Genomic DNA, 17040 nt, shown 5'->3' on the forward strand with positions numbered 1-17040 from the left:
CAGAAACGTTTCTAGTTAATGTTTCAAATGTTTTTCAAAACATCTCATTTGCAACGTTTCATTTACGTTTCGTGTTTAGTGGGTCATTATGATTTATTATTATTATTATTATTATTATTATTATTATTATTATTATTATTATTATTAGTAGTACGAGGAGTTGGTAAAATAAAATTCTCTAGAGCAAAGTCTAGGCATAGAAAATGATAATTTGGTTATAAATTCCTGGCAGTCAGCCAAATTACGTAAAATTTTAAAAAGAAAGATCTGCGAAAAGTATTTCCGTCTAGTTTCAAGGCTAATAAAGGAATCTCTACTTAAAAGGTCCTCATGCGGATATCCGATATGAGGATAGTAGCCATCAGAACTATAAATCCATATGCTCCATTAGCTTCGGAGACATCAGTATCAATATGATTATTAAATGATAGTTTGTCATCAAATACAACGCCCAGGTCTCGAAATTACATTTTTTCGTATTTAACATTAACCTGTTTTTATTACACCAATATTTTATATTAAGAAGGTTTCGTTGAAGCTGAATACAGTCATTAATGTTGCGAACTGAGCTGTATATTTTCACATCAACGGCATAAAGAAGAAAGATTTACATCTAGGTTGTTAACTAAATCGTTAATGAATATAATGAATAGTAAAGGTCCGTCCAAGAATGGAACCTGAGGAACTCCTGATGTAGCGACATACTCAATCGATTTATACCCATTATAGATTATATACTGTTTTCTGTGGTCTAAATAAGATTTGAAGAAATTCATTAAGGCCCCTGTTACGCTAAACATATCAAGCATCTGGAGTAAAATTGAGTGATCAAGCCTATCAAACGCCTTGCTGAAGTCCGTATATGTGACATCAGTTTGTTAGGTGTTGTCTATAGAATCGGCTATAAATTGCGTAATAGTGATCAAGTTAGTGACAGTAGAACGTCCTTTCATAAAATCATGCTGACAGGGTGTTATCATATTAGAGATGTTAGAATAAATATAGTCATGTAGTAATATTTCAAAAACTTTACAAAAATTACATATAATGGATATAGGACGAAAATTAGTAATGTTAAATTTATCACCTTTTTTAAAAATTGGACACAGTTTTGAACGCTTCCACAAATCAGGTAACCGACACTCAGTTAGGCATAAGTTGAATAACTTTTTTTAAGGGACGAGAAAAAATCTGAGCACAGTCTCTTATCAGAAACCCGGGAACACCATCCGGACCAGTAGTCACTTTGGGTTTAATTCTTTTTAATGCTGAAAGAATTTCGGTTTCAGTGAAGTCGTGAATATGTATGATATTATTNCAATCGATTTATACCCATTATAGATTATATACTGTTTTCTGTGGTCTAAATAAGATTTGAAGAAATTCATTAAGGCCCCTGTTACGCTAAACATATCAAGCATCTGGAGTAAAATTGAGTGATCAAGCCTATCAAACGCCTTGCTGAAGTCCGTATATGTGACATCAGTTTGTTAGGTGTTGTCTATAGAATCGGCTATAAATTGCGTAATAGTGATCAAGTTAGTGACAGTAGAACGTCCTTTCATAAAATCATGCTGACAGGGTGTTATCATATTAGAGATGTTAGAATAAATATAGTCATGTAGTAATATTTCAAAAACTTTACAAAAATTACATATAATGGATATAGGACGAAAATAAGTAATGTTAAATTTATCACCTTTTTTAAAAATTGGACACTTTTGAACGCTTCCACAAATCAGGTAACCGACACTCAGTTAGGCATAAGTTGAATAACTTTTTTAAGGGACGAGAAAAAATCTGAGCACAGTCTCTTATCAGAAATCCGGGAACACCATCCGGACCAGTAGTCATTTTGGGTTTAATTCTTTTTAAAGCCGAAATAACTTCGGTTTCACTGAAGTCGCGTATATGTATGATATTTTTAATGTTATTGCTGGAATATGAATTATTGCTGTTAGAAGATGACGGTAAATAAGATTTAGAGAAGAAATCTGCAAATGCATCAATAATATCATTTGCATTATCAATATGACGCCCATTATAATGCATAGAGTGGGATATATTTGTAGAACCCTTTTTAATATTAATAAATGCCAAAATTAGCAAAGGAGGAAATTAATTTATAAAAATTGAGAACATATGGAAATGAAATAATAAAACTAAAATACAAAATAGATGAAGAAATAAATAAAAAACTACAACTACAGGATGATTCAGGATCATATCAGCAAAAACTGTATAAAGAGTAAATGTGTTTGGAAAATGTACACTGAAATCTGAAGACTGAGGAGATGAACAATTAAAAAAAGTGCAGATAGATGCATTCATATAATCTATTTATCTTTCATACTTTTTCTAAATTCTCATGGGGCAAGTGGGACCTAGTGACTTGGCATTCTTGTCAAAAAGCTAGAAGCTAAAGCTAATCTTTCTGATGTTATTATTTCATTTTGAGCCAGACAATTTTATTTGAACATTAATACGTCTTTTTCTTTATATGTACTTTTCGTATTTGTTTGTTTGTTCCCATTTTTTATGATCGCACTACTTTCTAGTATTTAACTATAGTGAATCATTTTTAATAAAACTGCTAAGTCTGTAGAGTCGAATCTGATCTGATGCCTTATACCTCTGCTTGTACAATTCATTAGTGACTAATTTCAAACCCCTTTAGAAGTATCCTTAATTGTAGTCTTCCTGAAAAAACTACCAAAATTACTAACTAATAATATACAAACAACTTGATTTCGCTGAGTCCTGTATATGCGACATAACGAATGAACTCAGCCGGAAGAGATTTTTTTTTACACCACTTGGCGAGCTGTGACAAAAACGGCGACGCATGGTACTCGCTGCAGCATGTGTCTCGAAGTCTTCGTAGACAAAAAACAAAACTGTGCCCATCCTAATAAAAACTGTCCTACAGAAAGTGAAATTAACTATGAAGTGTCCGTTTCTGGCGGGAATCTTATAATAAAAAGTTAGAACAGCTGCCGTAAAACTTGATGCCTCCCGAATCTCGATTTCAAATCAGTTAAGTTAATTCTAATTACCACATTGCTGCAGTGCAGGTGAAACGAAAGTTAAGGGGTTTAATTTTAAAATAATCGCGCTGGAACTACCCCATGAATACTAAGCAGCAAGAGTATAGATAAGATGAATTAATATTATTTTTAACTTTATGCTCTTTCAAGGGAACTAGTATTAATACAACTACCTTTTTAGACAAAAATCCCTCTATAATTTCCGTCATTAGCAAAAACTATTTCTTCATTGCAATTGATAAGGTTCTGGTTTATATTTCTGTTCACATTTAAAAAAAACATCCGAATACATCTCTCCTGAAGAAAAATCAAAGTAAACGATAAGACAAAATTGATTGTTCATAATTTATTGACAAAGGAAGCCTCTGTTTGAATGAGACAAACCAGTTTAACATAATTTTTGGTCATTTTTATTGGATTATTGTCAACTAGAGGCATATTTTTATGGACCGCGTGAATAAATTTCAAATATGATTAAATAAACAAAACAACATATTTAAAGGCTTGACAAATGTAACCGTAAACAGATTACAAATAACCTTGTGTAAAGCGTACGGAGGTTTACATGTTGTTGCCTTTGGAAATGTCACCACGCTAGATTAATCAGCAAATGGAGAAACTGACAAAATTAATGATCCTCATCGACTGCAGTCAAGGGTACTAAGGCTATCTGGGAAAGCCGGGTGACAGTTTTTATACAGGGTGTTACATGCGAAAGCGTAGGCTAGAATCAACAAAGCCTGTATCATTTTTGTGCTATTCAGAAATTTAAATTGCCATTCCAACAATTTTTGCTGGTTATTTCATATTTGTTAATATTTTATTGGATTTTTTTCCAAATATATTCCTTGCTATTTCGTTTTTGTTTACATTTGATCTCTTGGTAACTTTCTTTTGCGGTTACCCAGAAAAACACCTTCTTCCATATTACCTGCGGCAAAAGTTTCTTTTCCAATAAGTGGCTTCCCTCAAACAGATTATACAAAAAATATAAACAGATTTTTTGAAATATTTCTGAGGATGTTTGATGAAAACTGATGAAACTCGGGCTACTTCGCCATGTTGACTTGCAAATATGTCAACCAGTGATACCAGGTGTGAGTAGCACTTTTAAAGTTTATTTAAGAAAATATAAAATTCTTCTTGATGCCGCGCCATCGTGTACCACCCTGTACATATTATATAGACCTACATTAATATTTAAACAGTTCTCACTCTTAAAGAAGCATTCTATATGATTTGTAAGTTAAGTACAGAGATGTTTATACCATTAACAATTAATTCTTTTTATTATCCAAAGCACAGTTTCGGTTTTTACACATAGGTACACAATAGAATTGAAGGCCAGCAATATTATTGAAGTTCCTACGTGAATCAGCTGTATAGTTTAACGTATTTATTATTGACCTTATGTTCTATTTTAAGAATAGATTTTGTTAATTCTACATTAGTGCTTTTTACTATCGAAAACCGTAAGCAAAAATACATTCAGTTTGATACCATTTCTAATAAGTAATAATCATTCTTGGTATAATATTGGACGGCTTCAGTTAATATTCACATTTCACATTTGTTTTATTTACTAATTTTAGCTGAAATATGTGGAAAATATAATATTCAGTTACTAATTATCGATGCATATCTAAGTCATTTAGTTAGAATTGCAAAAATATATCATGGAATATTTCCTAGCACTGGTAAATAAATCGATAGTTTTATCAGAACTTCCTGAAGTAGGTAGATTTTAGGAAAATGGGTCAGCAAATAACGCTGTTTCGGAAACTATGATAAAATTGTATACCGATAACATGCATAACTGAAAATTATGTGTAGAACTTTTAGAAATCAATCTCGATTCCACACTTCTTTTACTAATCATGAGCGATGGTCCTTCTTTTCTTAAATATGATATATATATTTTTTGAATACTATCAGAAAAAGGGTTAAACAGTGTATGATGCTGCGATAAGTGGAATTTAAAACTAGTAATACAGCTTGTTCAAATTCATATCGGCGAGTTTCAGATGCATAATGGCACCACAGACAATATAGCTTATGGCGATAGCTATTTTGTCTGTGGTGGCACATTACCAGACTATCACCGAGGCATTCTCTGTCTCATAATCAATTATTAAGGACTCCTGTCTTTGTCACTCTTACTGCGGACTCTCTTCTTGACCTTGGCATCTCGCGGACATGATCAATTTGGTCAATCTGTTCAATTCATCTAAAGGCGATATTTCCTCTCATAAAAACAAACACTGTCGTGAAGATCCTGCTCTAGCTGGAGACTTAAATTTCAGATTTTCTAAGGTTCAGAGCAAAGTCCCAATCTTACTTCCTCTTATTATTATGCTTTTGGAACTTGAAGGACGTTTTAGACTTTAGGAACAATGACAAGATAGATGTTGGTAGATTTAAAGAAATATGTACGTATCGTCAAATAACGTTGTTTCGGAAATTGTACACGGAATTGTACACCGGCAAAATACTTATATGAGAAAAATACTTTGAAATTACAAAACTTCGGGAATTATGACAAGATGCATTTCTAACTAAAAGCACAACTAAAAATATTTATGTCTGATTATATTAGAAGATAGTGAAATGGTTTGAACAGTGGTTTGAAGGGTCTGAAAGGCTGAGATCCCTCAGTCATTGAATTATATTTTGACATACTAAATTTGACATTTTCATTTCACCTTACCTTATTTATTCAATATTCTTTGATTGCACATGCAAGTTTAAATAATTTGTCACGTTTTTTTTTAAATAGAACTGTAGATGAAAAGTTTACTATAAGATTATGGTCCTTAGAAAACTTCAGATTTTTGTTCTTAAAGAAAATATTGAATATTGAAATATTTCGTGGTTGTTATAAAATGCCAGGACAAAATTCATACCTTGACGTCTCGATAACGCAGAGAAAATGTAATTATTCCCTTAGAACTGCAGGTGCTTGGGACTCTGCACCCTTCCAAGCTTAGCGACTCGAAAACCTGCTCGAAGGGTCGCTTTGCGTTCACCTGTACGAAAAAAAAAGAAGAAAATAAGCAGTTGATCCCCGCTGGATTTTCAGCATAATCGTTTGAAAATATTTTTGTCTCCTGATGAATAACAAACGAATTACGTGACGGCGGAATATTGTTTAAAAGGTTACTTACTAAACTAGGTACAGATAAGGAGGGGTGTACCTCTAAAAGCAAAAAAATATCACTGTAATTAAGAGGTATTTAAGCAAATATAAAAAAATATTCATTTGTTTATTCTGTTACAAAATAATGACACTACGAAAATTCGCTCATCTTTTATAATGAACATCTTTTTCTGTCTTTAAAAATAATTGCTCCATAATAAAAATAATAATAAAATTATTTATCGACGTTGGGATGTTTGGTGCATTTGCGGGTGGTAATTCGTTACTTGAAAATGTTATCTTCTGAATTTGTCTTTGGTTAATTTTAAGTTTAACAAAACGAAATAATATTGTAACGTTACTTCAGTATTATTTATAATATTTTGAATACTATTAGGATTCGGCACACTGTTTTACATATATGTATATTTATTATCAGCCATAAATCGTTAGTATAGATAATGTATAGCTGTGGTCCTAATATTGAGCCTTGAGGTACACTCTTTTGTATTATCATTTTTCTGATTTTATAAATTTTCCTTACTCGTCTACTTCTGCAACATTTTGTATGTGATTTGCTACGCCATATTCAAATATTTTTGTTAATGGTGTATCATTGTCCACACAATCGAATGTTTTAGATGTATCTAAGGAAACAGACCCTATTTTATGCTCGTTGTTTAATGCTTCCATAATTTTAGATATTAATTGGTAAACTTGGTATACAAACAGTATTCCTCGAGAAAGTTTATCAAATATTTTACTACGTAATACAAAACCTTCATTAAATAACTATAGTTACCAGACCAAAGTAGATTTTTTTGCACTGAAGTTATCTGACCTACAATTAAGGTCTCCGGTCTTTGTCACTCCTACTACAGAGTTTCTCCTGGAATCTGCGCATTTCGCAAACAAGATAAGTTTGGCCAAGGTTCACAGGGGTAGAGAGTAACTACTGAATTAAATATAGGAGATTAAATTTTGCTATAACAAAATTATTATATTTATGTCATTTAAGTAAAAGTATTTTCAGTTGGGTTTTTAACTGTTACTCGAAAATCAGGCATTTTCGAAAAACATAAGACAGTAGTAATTTGTAGAAAATTGAAAGACAAATTCGAAAATATCACGGTTGTTACCGTAAGGCAGTGGCGTACTAAAATTAAAAACATTTTTTTAAGTTTAACATCCTGTATCTTTTTAAGGGAGCGTCTTAAATTAAAATTTTATACGAAAGACTCCCCTTAAAATTCACCAAAGAATACAAGGTTTCATTTTTGGTAACCGTTTGTGAATCACCCTGTATAGTAATTCTTTTAAGGAATTTTTTCACATGTCTAGATAATTATTCCTAAAATAAATAAAATATAAAATTACTTTTTAGACAAATGTACTACTTATTTAAGTAGCGACATCGTCTATAAAAGAATTTTTATTAAAATGTAGTGCCATAATTATTGAAAATTTTATTTAGCGCCAGTTAATTTGAGGTCAGGCCCTTGCCGAGCCCTTTCCCTACTTAGTGAACCATTGCTAAAAACGCCCATTCTCATTTGTACGCCGTTTTTAACAGCGAGTCTCTCGAACGTTGGGGCAAAAATATGCCCTAAAAAGAGCGGAAGTCCGAACTATAAAGCGGCTGCACTTCCGTCCGGATCGTGGAATTAATTTTATCATGTGCAATATTTTTCTCTCTCTTCACCGCACGTCGTTAAACGGTTGTCTTTTTCGTTTGGGCGAATCCGATGATAGCAATTCCTGAATGACGGTTACGGAGTAGGCGTATCGGCCGAATATTAAACCAGGCTAATTATTATACGTGAAATCAAAAGTGTGGGACACTCCTCTAGAATTTGGCGCTTTCTAAATTTAAATCTATTTCGCGTCTAAAGCAGGAACTGGATGATCTAGATAAAAGAAGGTCATTGGTTTCCTATAACTGATTGGTAAAATACGGGCACTATTTTAATTGTGGATAAATGTCCAGAAAACCAATGTTTATTTAAAAAATAGAGTAGAGAGCTAAATTTCTAGCACCTTGAATGCAATTAAGCCACTTTGAAAGTATGGATGGGAAGCTTAGGGTCTAGCTATCCCCCCTATAAAATATTGTTGCTTTATCTTTCTTACTATAAAATAACATGGTTTGAAGCTAGTCACTGTTTCTCTCCATTTATTTGAAAGACATAAATATCTCGAAAACGGTTAATTTTTAGGAGTAGGGAATAGAATAGAAACTACATAAAAGTCCATCTAAAGTAACACGTAGAATCCAAAATTGCAATAATATATAGGGTGTTCCATTTAAAATAGGCAAGTTTATGGCGACTTCCGGTATAACCGGAAGTGATACGCGGACGTCATTATTTTAATTGAGAAGGGCATGCTCTAAAACCCGGTATCCCAAATTTTCAAAATTCAAATCGAAGTAGTCTCTGAAATAATTCTAATGGGCTGTCACAGTGAGACACCCTGTACTTTCACGTGAATAAGATAAATGTAGATTACGTTGATCGTAAGCTGAACTTCATCATAACGAAATAGTAAACACGGAGAAAACTGCAATTGTGAATCCATCGAAAGCCTAATAATACAAATATAACACATTAAAAAAATGATGAAGTATACTAATAAATCTGTTAACTCTGTCAACATATAATCTATATTAATATAGTTTTGATGGTTGATTTTCTCAGTAAGACAATTATGTTAGGTAAAATTATGTTCTAAAGTGTAGCAACGCAGTGATAGGAGTTGCGGTAATAAAGGTGTCCCAGGCGCGACTCGATCCAGGTATTCAGCCAATCTGTACCATGGATGTCGTGTGGCTATAAAGAGGTTGTATAATAATCCAAGAGGCATTTGCAAGACCTGTCCTGAAAAAAAAAAAATCAATTCATTTCATTGATCTAGTTATTTTTGCAACTATGTATTTTCATTAATTTTGAACACCCTGTATCTCTAAAATGAAGTGTTTTCGGACAAACACGTTATAGAAACCTATTTTGATAATTTGTGTAGAATACACCCTGTATATTTATATTGCAATTTTGCTGATTATAGATTATAAAATATACGGAATTGAACAACTGTAATAAGGTCTCTTCTAGATAAGAAAAATATTCATTGTTATTCTATATGATTTATTTGAAAATATCAATATTTCTTGACTCTGGAAGTTTAGAAACCTTGTCCTACCCTGTAATGGGAAAATACTACTATAATCCTTTAGAAGGTTCACAACAATTGAATGTTAACATTAGAAAATAAATCAATTTTTCCAATATGAATGGACTTATATTCCAGCAATTTATATGTTTGTTATTAATTCACACCTTTAACATGTTTTATGACATTTGTCTTCGACTATAAAGTAGTCAAACGAGGGTTTGAAAATGGTACCAACAAATATAAAATGAATATTTTATTATTATACTTTCTGAAATACGGTTATAGTTTTCTGAAATCAAATTTACATAGGTATTTTGAAAGCAAACTGACTAGTTTGAAAGAAAAATAATTGAAATTAAATTTACTAAACTGAAATTGGTATTGTATGAATTAAAATAGAAAATATTCTTACTTATGACAGTTTTTGGAATATCATATACGCAGTGGAAAGCTCTGCCTACTAACGAGTATGATGGCATTCTTCTCGAGTGTATATTGTTTTAGACAAATAAAACAAAACAAACCGCGGAAGTGAACATTCACGATCAAGACACATCCAACAGATGGGAAGGGTTACAAAAATGATCCCGACAGTTTGATTGTGGGAATGGATGTGATTAAGGTGAGATTGCCGGTTATCGGGGACGTAAGACAGTTGGCTGCAGCTCTTTGATATAAAAAAGTCTTACCTTTTATTATCAAATGCTCATTTGGGAAAAAAGTGCGTATGGCCATGCCGGGTTTCTGGTTGTGACAATTAATGTAAAATCTTAAGATTTTCGTCTGTGAGTTAAGGTACAAGGTATATCTATGAACTGAAGGTACTTATTCAAATCTATAACGCCCCTTAATTATTGTCAGAATTTGCAAATAGATCTTTTCTCCGAGTACAACATAAGCAGGTGCATCTTTATTAAATTTATGTTTTTGAAAAACAATTCTCGTTCCTCTCAAAAGAAAGGACATGCAGTATATTAGAGATTTGGAAGTATAGTTGGACATTAAATTTCCGTTTTGAAAATCATTTAAATTATATTAGAGCAAAAGCTCTATACATATAACTCAGGATTTATTCTACGTATTTTCAAAACATTTCGCTTAGAAACTCAATTAATTGTTTCGTATAATTGTCAGATAACATTTTGAATTTACAAGTTTTGTTTAATATATCGAATACATTGGCAAGAAAACTCAGGAAAAATCGTTCATCACCTGACAAATCAACCAAAATTTACAGTTATATACTCGTATCGTGTCGTTTGTCATTTTAGGTCAGGAAATATAGAGTTGGACGCGACTTTTCATTTCGGCAAGCTGAATTTATCACTACTTATAGATGCTAAATATTATCTACAATGACATATTAGTTCCACAGTCAAAAAAATGGGGAGAAGATTGTTTACAGGGTGGTTAATTGTATAATTTGTATGTAAATTCACGTTTTTCGCTTATAACTTTTTTCCGTTCATTTCCATGAGAAAACAGTAAGGTACTTTTTTTTTCGTCTTCAAAAGACCTACAAAACTAGCCCTCGAGCGTTAAAAAATATTGATTAGATCAAGCGCGTGCGTCGTATATTTCATTTTGCAACTAAGGCTAAAAAATTTAAAAAAATTCCAGGTTGCAAATTTTAATTTTAAAAGAAAAATGATAGATTTTAATGTATTATTATGAAATCTATCATGAAAAAAATCAGCGCGATTGTGGAAGATGCTCGGGATCGTCGAGACTAATAATTAGTTAATTGGTTTATAAGGCCATAACTTGTAAACTATTCAACTTATCGATTCCAGATTTCGTGTGTTATTAGACAGTGATAAGGAATGAGAGGATGCGATGCCAAAACGTTTTTGCTAGTTTTGTAGGTCTTTTGAAGATGAAAAAAACGTTACGTTACTGTTTTCTCGTGGAAAAAAGTTATAAGCGAAAAACGTGAATTTACGTCATTTTTATGACTGTGGAAAGTAATATGTTTTTGTACATAATATTTAGCATATTTTTAGTATTGATAAATTCAGCTTGCCGAAACAAAAAGTCGCGAAATTTCCCAGATCTTTTCCTGGCCTAATTTAACAGCGTACATCTCTATTATCGACCTTATTTTACCATCAAGTAACTCACCTACTTCGTTTATTACACAAACAATACAATTTGTTCTTTAGTTATACAGGGTGTTACGAAACTCGCGGACACAGACTCTGGGATCATGTTAAGCTAGATAAGGTCATAAAAAAATGTCTCTATCATTTTTCAATCAGACCGATATTTTTCGAGATACGGCAGTTTAGTTTTAATCATAATTTAGCTTAATATTTTGTTATTCTAGACCACTAGGTTTTAATGTATTTTCAAATTATTTTATAATTATTCAGCACCGTATAACTGTAATGTTTGTTAGTATTATGTTGGGATGCAATGTATATAAATAAACAAGTAAATGTTACTCGATATGTTATTGTGCATATTATAATTGGGAATAATATCAATGGGTTATTTACTTAGCTATGTCCAACGAATGCAGTTGACTACAAAGTGAATCTTCTGAGCAAGGAATTTTTAATAGAGCGTTTCCCTGGGAAGGAACGGGGGCCGATCAACCAGAATAACAGTAAAAATTCATAAGAGGCGATGTGTTTTATCGGCAGAAAGAGAGCCAATTAGTTGGGTCCATTTTGTGTTTTTCGGTTACCTGCCTCATAATAGCAAGGGGTGCTCCGATGAAACTAGATTAGGCAATCTGTGCAAACCCTTTCTTCCTGCCTCATTAAAGAAGTAGGCCACGAAAGGGTTATGGGAAAAAAGGGCACCTGCAAACCGCCCCACATTATAAATTTACCATATGTCTTGCGTTATTAGTTTTTTATGTTTTGCTTTTAGACAAGCGTTTGACATAAGGACAGGACGTCCTCCGATGCCCCTATATATCTTTGCTGTGGATGCTTAGGATGTCATTAGTTTTTTTTTTAATTAAAATCAGTGTTTAAAGGGGTCGTGCAATAACTTGCCCATATGGCGAATGTGGAAAGAAATCTACTCTGACAATATTTGTTATCGTGTTAGGGAAACAGTTGATTTCTTTGATACACCAAAAACTCATATTGAAGGGAAGTATTTTATAGAGAAAACCTAAAATTTAGTTTTCCTCCACTTACTTCTGCCCTGAAAATTGGTTTTCCTATTTTGTTTACTTACAGTTACTAGGATATTGAAAATAAAAAATATTATTCACATATCAATAAATACGGTGAGGATGGTGTATTCTACATAGTACCGATTTTTAACGAACACAAAAGAATATGGTTTGCTGTACCAGTTTACAATACTAAATTAAAACATATATATCATAGTTTGAAAGTATCACTATTGCTAAATCACTAAATGTATCTATCCGAACCAAAAGTTTTGAAAATAGACGATACTCCCTAAATTCTAAGTGAATGATCCATGCAATGGGCCCATAAGGATTATCCGCCTCCAAAATGAGGCTCTCGCACAATCTTCAACTAGAAAGTTCACGATAATACGTCATATGATGATACGCCAACAAAATTGGGTACGGCTGTTGCCCAAAAACATCCTGTGCATCATAGAAATATCCTCTTTCTTTACGACAATGTGAAATACAAAACAATTAACGTTTAAACAAACATCATTGACTAGCATTGAATTACATCAGCAATATCTGGTAAGCAGCTAAGATGATATGATGATATATTATTTTGCTTCTTCGAAAACGACAGTCCAAAAATTTCATTTGATTTGAATTAACTTAATATCTTTCAAAGTATGTTAGTAAAAGTACAAAAGCTATTACAAATATATAATTTAAAAAACTAACATGGCGTATTTTACTATATTACCTTACAATCCCTTTCACGTATGGAGCAAAACAGAGCAAATAACTCCCTTACAATTAACGAGTATCCACCAAAACTTTCTTTTGATTTAAACGCCAGTCGAATGTCTTTGTTCCTTTAGATTCATTGGTGCTGTGTATAAATGTAAATCATGTTAGTTTTTGAACATGGTGAATGCTGAATTATATAAAATAGTGTTGTGTACTTATGACAGATAATAAATTGGGACAACGTTCTCGAGAAAAACTTAGGAATACATAGACCGCTTGGATTGGCCGGCCCGGATAATTTCATAAATGAATTATTAAAACCATTACGGCAAACTTTGTCGAAATAAGTTACTGTCACTTCCCGAGGCACGCGACACTACCCAATCAGAAATTGGTATTAGTAAATTTATAGATATCTGTACCAACTGTGGTACTATGAACAAAAATTTTAGCAAACATATAATGGTAATATCACATTCTTGGATATTAGAATTATTTTGAGCATTGAATACAGACTCCATAGGTACACAGAACATCTTCATTTACTACCATTACTTTTCGCACCACTCTTCGAATATGCTTTTTCTTAACTTTTCCCGGACTTTATTGGTAATAATTAGAAATCTAGCGACAGCAGCCGTTTCTTGAATATGAAATGGAATGCTTTCTTCGCTATTCAGCTTTAAACGACATAGAGATTTGTAAACATATAAACGTCAAAATATCAAAAAAATTGTTTTTATACAAATTTTGACGTAGGAGCTCCGTGAAGTTACTTTACTGAGCTTCTATGTAACCTTACCTCGGTAAGGTAAGGTAAGAGCTCGCTCTTCTCTCCTTACCATGTTTTTCATTGGATAGAAACAGTGATTTCAGTACTATTTCTCTTTCTTCTCTTACAATAGACTATTTTAATGTGACGTAACATATTTAGGCAACTCGCAACAAATTGTCATAGATACTATAGAAATGAACAACTTCAAATTAAATTATGTTTACAAGGATTTAGAAGTATTTAAGAACAGCGAACATGTGTTTTCTAGATACACCAATGTGCTTAAAACTTACAAAAAACGATAAAAAATAATATTCTTAAATTTAAATAAAGTAAAAATTTTACATTAGCCGTGTTATTCCTAATGCGCATGCTCTGGAAGAATAGCCTCATACGCAGGTGAGATCTTGTTGATATGTCATCGCTGTCATCATTAGTGTATTTTCTCTTCTTTAGTTCTACCAAGTGTTTTTATTGTTTTTCTTGGTACATCCTGTGCTATGTCAGTCTATTTATCGATTGTTTTTTTCTTCAAGTGGTTTATTATAGATGTCCTCTTAACCAGAACGAAACTTTTCTTGAATGATATCCAGTTGCGAGGCTACCTCGCTTACCTGAAATGATCTTTAATGCGCATGCTCAGTATAATTTTAATTTATTCATTACTATAAAAGTCAATATTGTTCTATAAGTTTAAACATATAAATTCTATAATTCTTTTAGTTTGTCACTTGAGGTTTGAAACTTCTTAAATATTTCTAATATTGCCAGAATCTCGCGAAATTTAAGGTCATGACAAAGAAGACATTTTTTTGGTACTTTTGTCCAAAGTTCATAACGTCCAAAAGTGATCTAGTAAAAATACTTAGAAATTCTTTATGAGAATGTGTACTATGGAGTTGCCTATTATTTGGCGTATGTGACGTCACTACTAAAAATATCTATTGTTGTAGAATCTAATTATTTACATATTTTATGACTATTGTGTGCATTTTTCTCCGTCTAACTGGCCATTATTTTATTGCCAGTTGCCAGTTGGGCACTCGGGCACGCATCAACCGTGGATAAAAACAATAGCCGCCCCGCGTGAACGCAGACAGAACCAGGCGGGCCTTAATACCCACCCGGCCGACAGACAGACCCTTCTCCGGGAGATTAGTGATTCGAATTTCATGGTTCCGAGGGTACAGTGACCTCGTCGCAAGTAGGAACGCATTGCGTTCTCCGGTCTGCGCCACCGCGACTTGCCTAGCCGACTAGATTCGGACAAAGCTCCGCCGGGGGTGCGGAGGGAGGGAGGAAACGGCTAAGCCATCCACGATGCGTGCGAGACGGTGAAAACGACGTGCGGCTGCAATGCTCCGCAACTGCGAGATGGCAGGGAACCGCTTGAAATTCTCCTGCCTTCTCTTGAGGCATGAGCGACTCGTCGCAAGGGCTTACGTCTACCGTCAAACAAATATACAGGGTGTCCGGTAAGTTCCTCCTAATCTCTCGGGAGTGTATAGGGGAGGTCAAAATAAAACTAGTCCTTCCTATAATTTTTTTCCTGATGTGTTCCCTAACAGAGTTATGGGGGGTCAAAGGGGTACCTAGAAATTAACGTTTAGGGTTATAACTTTGAAACCACCCTGTATATTTTAATAAAATTTTCGTACGTTGTATTACACATGGAGCTCTACGATTTGATGCTAAAATCAACTTTTTGCTATTATCAGGTGTCCAGAAACGGACTGGCCCTATCACAATTTTTCTCAAAATTTTGACAGAAGTAATTTTATCAAACTGAAAATATTATTATTAGATACTCTGAAGGTTTTTCTTTAAAAATGGTACTCTTTATTTATTTCGAAAAAATGAACGGTTTGCGAGATAAATCGGTTTTGAAAAAAATTGGTAACAAATACAACAACAATTAAAATTTATTTTTTTTACATATTATTTCATGCATTTAATTTCTTTAACTTTATCAAGTCCAGAAATCTTTGAACGGGTTGGCTATACTTTATGAGCAAGTAGTGACCAATTAAAAATAACATTTGAAAAATAACTTACTTACAAGACATGCAACAAAGAACATTCAACAATGAACAAAGGTACCTAAATGTTACTTCGGTAGATGTTCAAAATGAGCACCCCGTACTTCAATGCACTTTCTAATCCTACGAATGTTTTCCCGGTGCACTTGAAATAATATTCCGTGATTATTGCGGAGATGGTCACAGTTCTGTGTTAGCCTCAGCAGAAGTTCCTCTCTACTATTTACGGGTGTTGAATAAACGTTATTTTTTAAATGACCCCACAGAAAAAAGTCTAATGGGTTTAGGTCGGGCGACCTAGGTGGCCATAATACAGGTCCGCCTCGACCTATCCATCGATCACCAAAAACATTCGTCAGATGTTGACGTACTAAACGATCAAAGTGGGGTGGTGCACCGTCATGCATGTACCACATTTCAGTTCTTATTTGAAGGGGCACTTCTTCTAACAAAATATTTAGATTTTCCTCTAAAAATTGCAAATAAAGAGCACCATTAAGTCTTTGCTCCAGAATAAATGGACCAATCAAATGATTCCCGATAATGCCAGCCCACACATTCACCATAAACCTTTGTTGGTAGCGAGTTTGAACTAAAGCGTGAGGGTTTTCTTCATCCCAGACATGTAGATTATGCGAATTAATTATGCCGTCTCTTGTAAAACCTGCTTCATCGGTGAACAAAATAGATGTACCAAAATTATGATTCCGAATATGATGCTGTAAAAACCAATTGGCGTATTGAAGTCTTTTTGGATAATCATCTGGAGACATAGCATGTACTTTTTGGATGTGGTACGGGTAAAGCAATTGTTCTTTCAGAGTTTCATGTACAGCCCATTTTGTAACATTGTTTTGCGCCGCAAGCTTCCTTATGCTATTTGAAGGATTATTAGCAACGTCTTCCAATATTTGTTCCTCTACATGAGGGTCTCGTACTCTCCTCGGGGCTCCTGCTCCACCACGGCGTGGCAAAAAGCTTCCTAAATAAAGGATTCGGAAGAAATTAGTTTCACTAACGTTTTT

Source organism: Anoplophora glabripennis, unplaced genomic scaffold (assembly GCF_000390285.2).
Source record: "Anoplophora glabripennis isolate ALB-LARVAE unplaced genomic scaffold, Agla_2.0 scaffold3, whole genome shotgun sequence".
Lineage (NCBI taxonomy): Eukaryota > Metazoa > Arthropoda > Insecta > Coleoptera > Cerambycidae > Anoplophora > Anoplophora glabripennis.